The sequence below is a fragment of the Hypomesus transpacificus genome, chromosome 17 (assembly GCF_021917145.1).
Source record: "Hypomesus transpacificus isolate Combined female chromosome 17, fHypTra1, whole genome shotgun sequence".
Classification (NCBI taxonomy): domain Eukaryota; kingdom Metazoa; phylum Chordata; class Actinopteri; order Osmeriformes; family Osmeridae; genus Hypomesus; species Hypomesus transpacificus.
The window spans coordinates 13,332,721-13,339,415 of record NC_061076.1 but is presented as its reverse complement, the minus strand read 5'-3'; positions in this window follow the sequence as shown (position 1 = coordinate 13,339,415).

Genomic DNA, 6,695 nt, shown 5'->3' with positions numbered 1-6,695 from the left:
CCAGCCCAACTTTTCCCCGCCCCCAAAAAAATTTGGTCGGGAAGTTGGGTCTGGAGGGTCTCGTATTGGGGACCAACTACAGAAAACCAGAATCTGGGCGAACCAATGAAATTGCCAGGGCGGGCTTTATACGATGATGGACAGATGATCAACAGTAACGTAATCACCCACGACACAAAAGAGCGCTTAAGTTGAATTCGTTTTGAACAAACATGGCTACTGCTGGAGATCTGGGATGTTATGATTCTGCCATCGAGTCTGTTTTAGAAGACATCGACAGCGCATTAATTTTGAAAGAGGAACAGAGACGCAATCAAGGCATTTGTCGATGGAAAATATGTTTTTGCCGTCCTTCCTACGGGATTCGGTAAAAGTTTAATTTATCAGCTGGCCCCGATGGTTGCGAAGAAGATGGGACACAATGAGAACCCAGTGGCCATTGTGGTTTCTCCTTTTCTTTTGTGGATTTGTAATCCTAAACGTAGAACTTGTTCGTATATGCATTGCCCTTTATTGTTTCGCTCAAAAAGGTTGACCGTGTGAACAAGTACTCCCCCTGCCCTTAAATTAATTTTACAACACCAGCAAAAATCGTTTGTATTCATTCTTCAAGCATACTTCAAGTCTGCTTGCAGTTTAGTCAGTAAAGATTTAGCTGCCTCTCAGTTTACTTTTGTTGACAACAACTATGCGGCGCTTAACATACGTCACATACTCTGTTGCTCTGATTGGTTGTAGATCTATCCAATTGATCGAAGAGGCATTTGTTTTCCAGGCTCGTTTGAAACACGCCTCGTAGTCAAAGCCCAACGGAGAGTTCTCAGACTCATATTCTGACTAGAATTATGAGTATGACAACGTTAGGCTACTATGTCCCTAGTGTAGGGGTAGAAATCACCTTTTCTGTGTTATCGTGTTGGGTTCAGGAGATATGATGCAAAATACATAATTTGGTTGTGGTGGAAAGTAAAATGGCCGCCATGGCTGCCACGAGGCGTTTTTGCGATGGTTCCCTATCTGAAAATGTTCATGGCCCCAAACTGTTCAAGTGTACCAAGTTTCATGAGGTTGTGAAAAAGTGAATATCATTCTCACATATCACCTGGATACCCACTATCACCCACTGCTACTGAAACGGGGCCTCATCAGCTGTGACATGTTAATATTGACAACAGGGTAAGAGTGGAAACAAATCAAATAATTGATAAACCTGGTAGAGAATACGTTTCTTGGAAGGTTTTTTGAGTTTTTGTATTATTTTGTGTTTCTGCTGCTAAGAAAGTCATTTACAAACTGCCCACAATAACAGAATCCAATGCAAAGTTCTGAATATTCTATCAGATGCAAATTGCACAAAGTTACATTTATTCTGATAAGAAATATTGTTATTGTTGTTATTCATGTAATATATCATTTTAAAGCTTTATGCTGGAACTATCTATGTGCACATCAGATCAATATGAAGTTAGATATAAGGGCATTTGCAATGGCATTCAGAATTGGCCCGATTACAGCATTAGAGGTCAAATGTCAAATTCTCTTGACCTCAGTGTCATGACAATGTGACCGATGGACAGATTATAGTCTAAGCTTTACAATCATATATGACTTCATGGCATTGTGTGTTGGTTTCCCTCTTTTATACTGGATCTATGTGTAAAATGGCGAAAAAAGATGTAAAAATGTGAACGATGGAGGGATGAAAAAAGGAGTGATAGCACATAGAAAGCTACCATTGCTGCAATGCTATCATGCATTTCCCAACACTAGGGACATAGACCTTTAAAAAAAATCACCATGAGACTTGGTCCCTCCAAAGTGGCACGGCAACCAAATGTTGGGGGTCTGGCTCATGGACTATAAGGAAGGAAGAAGGGGGTAGGAAGGACGGAATGAATAACAGAGGAAGGACAGAGGGAGGAAAGAAAGAGAGAAGGACAGGAAGAAGGGAGGAAGGAAGCAAGGAAGGAAGGAACTGCCAAAACAGATTGGGTCTCTTGAATGGTAATACTAGGTAATACTATAGTAACCAACACTGTAGCACATGTAAAGTTTATAATTTGTTTGGTTAAATAATTTGTTCAAAGAGACGTATGTATTTTAAATGTTTTCACTTTATAGGCGGTGATTAACTGTGTTTTTTAATGTGCATTGTTTTCTTATGTTGGCTTTTGGAGTCACAGGTTATTTTGTAGCATTATTACTGTAACAAATCAGTGTTGAAACAAGATTTGTTACAAGTGATGTAAGCTTTTTTATGCACACATAAGCTCTGGTAAGGTCAGCTATCTCTGTTGATAAAATATTCTACACGGTCTGTACATCCAACCATTACATTGTTGCACATGTAAAGTTTTGCACAGTTTTGTCAAGTAAATATTTTCCCCAAAGAGTCTTATTTATTTTAATTTTGTTGGCACTTTATTCAGAAAGTACATTGTCTTTTTTGTATGTACTGTATATCATACCTTGGAAGGTTGTTTTTAAGTTAGAATAAAGCATGGTAGTTTTCAATTACATTTGTGTGTTGCCTTTTCCTGAATGTTGTGACTAGTAGGTCGGGGGGCTATTCCAAGTAGCGGGTTTAATGAAAACTTTGAGTTGTTTAACCCTGAAAATAGGCATACTCCGAGTTCCACGTTCCAGAAAGAGAAGTAACGAAACCTTTTGGTAAGTTTCCATGGTAACGTACTCCTTGAAACTAACCTGCTCGCTAGCAGGTTTTCCATAGCCTGACGTTGTCATACTCATAATTCTAGTCAGAATATGAGTCTGAGAACTCTCCGTTGGGCTTTGACTACAGGGCGTGTTTCAAACGAGCCTGGAAAACAAATGCCTCTTCGCTCAATTGGATAGATCTACAACCAATCAGAGCAACAGAGTATGTGACGTATGTTAAGCACCGCATAGTTGTTGTCAACAGAACTAAACTACAAGCAGACTTGAAGTATGCTTGAAGAATGAATACAAACGATTTTTGCCGATGTTGTAAAATTAATTTAAGGGTAGGGAGAGTACTTGCTCACACGGTCAACCTTTTTGAGCGAAACAATAATGGGCAATGCATATACGAAGTTCTCCGTTTAGGATTACAACTCCATCGGGGCCAGCTGATAAATTAAACTTTTACCGAATCCCGTAGGAAGGACGGCAAAAACATATTTTCCATCGACAAATGCCTTGATTGCGTCTCTCTGTTTCTCTTTCAAAATGAATGCGCTGTCGATGTCTTATAAAACAGACTCGATGGCAGAATCATAACATCCCAGATCTCCAGCGGTAGCCATGTTTGTTCAAAACGAATTCAACTTAAGCGCTCTTTTGTGACGTGAGTGATTACGTTACTGTTGATCATCTGTCCATCATCGTATAAAGCCCGCCCTGGCAATTTAATTGGTTCGCCCAGATTCTGGTTTTCTGTAGTTGGTCCCCAATACGAGACTCTCCAGACCCAACTTCCCGACCAAATTTTTTTGGGGGCGGGGAGAAGTTGGGCTGGCAGCCAGGCTAGGTTTTCCATGCGAAACTCTGCGTTTCTACCGACCCCCTCCCACTTTCTTAGCCTGATAGCGTTGGCAGACACGGCATATCATTTCCTGGTTCAGCCGAGCGATCTCGAACAAAATTGTATTCGCTTAGTTATACGCCGGGAGACGATTTTAAGACTGCGGTTTGATGTACTTTAATTCCCTGATGAATACATAAGTTAACGTTACCGTTTCCTGTCACAATCTGTAATTTATTTTAGCAACATTCTCAGCCCTTGGGTCTTCATCGATAGTGTTACTCGCCGTGGATTTGCACTCAGAATTGACCAAATGCCTTTTGGCACTGAAACAAAGACAAATAATTGAAATTATATTTCGTCTTCTTTATTTCCTACAAATAGAAATCCAACAATGAGTAGCCTTTTTTCTATCGGCTATTGTTCCTACAATTTACATGATTCATATGATTCCTACAATTTACATGATGTAGGCTACCGTCCTGTAACTGTTATTTCAGCAAATCTATTTCAACATTGTTGGGGGTCAATATATTGGCCAAACAACCAAAACTAATTCCCCTATGGTTTGAAGGAAGATGGGAAACTGAACAGTGTATTAACATTAACCAAATAATGCCAATACCAATGGAATTACAGTTATTTGACTCTTTGGGTTAAATCAAAGCAAGAATGGTCAAATTAAGGTTAAATAATATAATCATTTTATCATATTGCAAATGAATGCAATCAATTAAGTAAACTCTTATGCCTACTCTACCATGATTACTGTAAACCAGAGATAGAAAGCATGAGGTGAGGGAGAAGGAGTAGGCCTAGGCCAAGCCAGAGCTGAGGAGAAGGTCTCAGGAGATCAAGAATCCACAGAACAATGCTTCACAATTCCTTTTATACCCAAGAACAACTACAATCACACCAGAATCTTGACCCTTACTTATCAACATGTCTAGCAATGCTACAGTAAGTTACAAAGATGTGAGAGCCATTAAGTTGAGACTCCATCCAGTAACTCCATATTTTACCATATGAGAGGTGGGGGCAGGTGGATAGCCTTACAAGATCAGCCTTTATTCTTCTGCCCTATGTACAACATCTCTTGGTCAAAATAGAAATTCAGCAAATCCAACAATTAATATTAATGTAGGTTATTGTTCCTACAATTACTTCACCTGTGACCATGCATCCTCCCGTAACTGGTGTTCCAGTAAATCTTTTTGGAGATTAGCCTTTATTCTTCTACCTTAAATAGGCCTACACCATCTCTTGGTCCGTTTTTGGCACTTTCTTCACGAGGTGCAATTTGTACAAATCATTTCCTTGTAACTGGGTATACATGAGATTAGCTACATTTCACAGTTCCACATGCAAAATTCACTTGCCATTAAATGAACATCTCACTGTATACAGCATCCATGCTCTGTTCAACAGGATCAGAATGTGCAAATCGTTTTTTTAATATTAATTATTCTCACAATGTCAGTGTAACTGACAATTCCATACAAGCCTGTAAATAAAAGTAGATGTTGAGAGAACTACCAGTAGCTACATACATAATTCTCTGCATCCATTTCTGCGGCAGCAGTCAATGTCTCTTCGTCATCTTAATCATCATCATCATCATCTTTTGATGAAAAACATTCTGTTGGGGGAAACTGCTACTACAAATTGAAATAGGCACCAATTGATATTTACTTAGTATCATGTCGAATATGATTAAAACTAAGGTGACGTCGAGACTACAATCACAAACATATAGCCTAAGCAAAATATGCGTTACCGGTTCGTAGTATGTTTTTACATTTAATAAAACATTGAACACTTTTTGTCCTGTAATATTAACAAACAGTGGGGTTAAATGTTCAATTTATGGACTGGCTATTGCCTTCAAATGTATGCATTGACTCGGCAGAATTGTCTCCCACGCCAGTTGTATACGCTGCTACAGCCGTGTTGCTTTTTTCCTGGAATATGTGCTCGACCATAAACTCAAAATAAAACTTGTATCTGAAGTTTGGTGGAGTATGCAACGTTTTTTTTCGCCGTGTCCATGGTGGATCCTAGAATCGGAGCTCCATTGATGTTGTTTTTTTACTAGTTCTCATGCCCGCGCTTAACTCTGAGTTGACGTACTCCAAGTTGAGTTAACAAATTCATATCAGCTTTTCTGGAACCGAATTTTCAGAGTTTCCCATGTTGGAGTAACTCAACTCAGAGTTCAGGGTTAATCTCAGAGTTTGTTAAACCCGGTACCTGGAATACCCCCTGTTCTTGCTTGCAGTGTTAGTAAGTGAAGTAGATATGGGTTGTGGATACAAAAATGGTAAATTAATGCTATGCCGACACCTGGGTGTGGGTGTGTATTTTCTTGTGTGTTTGTGTGCATACGTGAGTGTATGTGTCTGCGCAGGCGCTCCTGCTCACACTTCATGCCACCCCTGCATACGCCCCTGCCCCACTGATGCTAGATATGATTTGAAATTCCCTTCCATGACAAGTTATGACATTCCAAATTAGTGGTGCACCGATCCGATACTAAGATCGGATATCGGCCCCAATATCGGTCTTTGTCAGGTGACGTCACAGTTGCGAAAACCGAAGGGCATTATGGGAGTAGCCACCATTTTCCATTTACGCATACAGCGGTGTTCAGTGAGTTTGCGTTGATTGATTTGATTGATTTAATTCAAGGGTCAAAATGGGACGTTCTTGTTGCGTGATCGGCTGCAATAGAAGATATCACAACAGCAAAGGTCATACACTTCACAACGGGGATATATTTTTTCCTTTCCCACTTCGAAGAAAATATGGGGCAACATGTAGCGGATCGCCTGGGTTGCAGCAGTCCGGCGCAAAAACATAACTTTTGCTAACATAAGTTCTATGTATGTTTGCGCTCGACATTTTCATAAAGGTGAGATATTTAAGTGATGTTGACAAATGTGTAGTTTTGGACGAATTATTTGGCACAGGAAATGAATCAAAACAATGCATGGTTGATTATGTTCAAGTTCAAGTCTTTTATTATCGGCGAAACATCTTCTGTTTATACCGTTAAATGTCATGCAATCGTCTTATAGGCTAGAGGGCTGTAACATAAATGTACTCTTACTTTATTATAATTTATTTCTAATAGTAACCCTTCTGGTCCCATGTAATGAAGCTTAAACCTTTTTTAATGTTATTGCAGGTC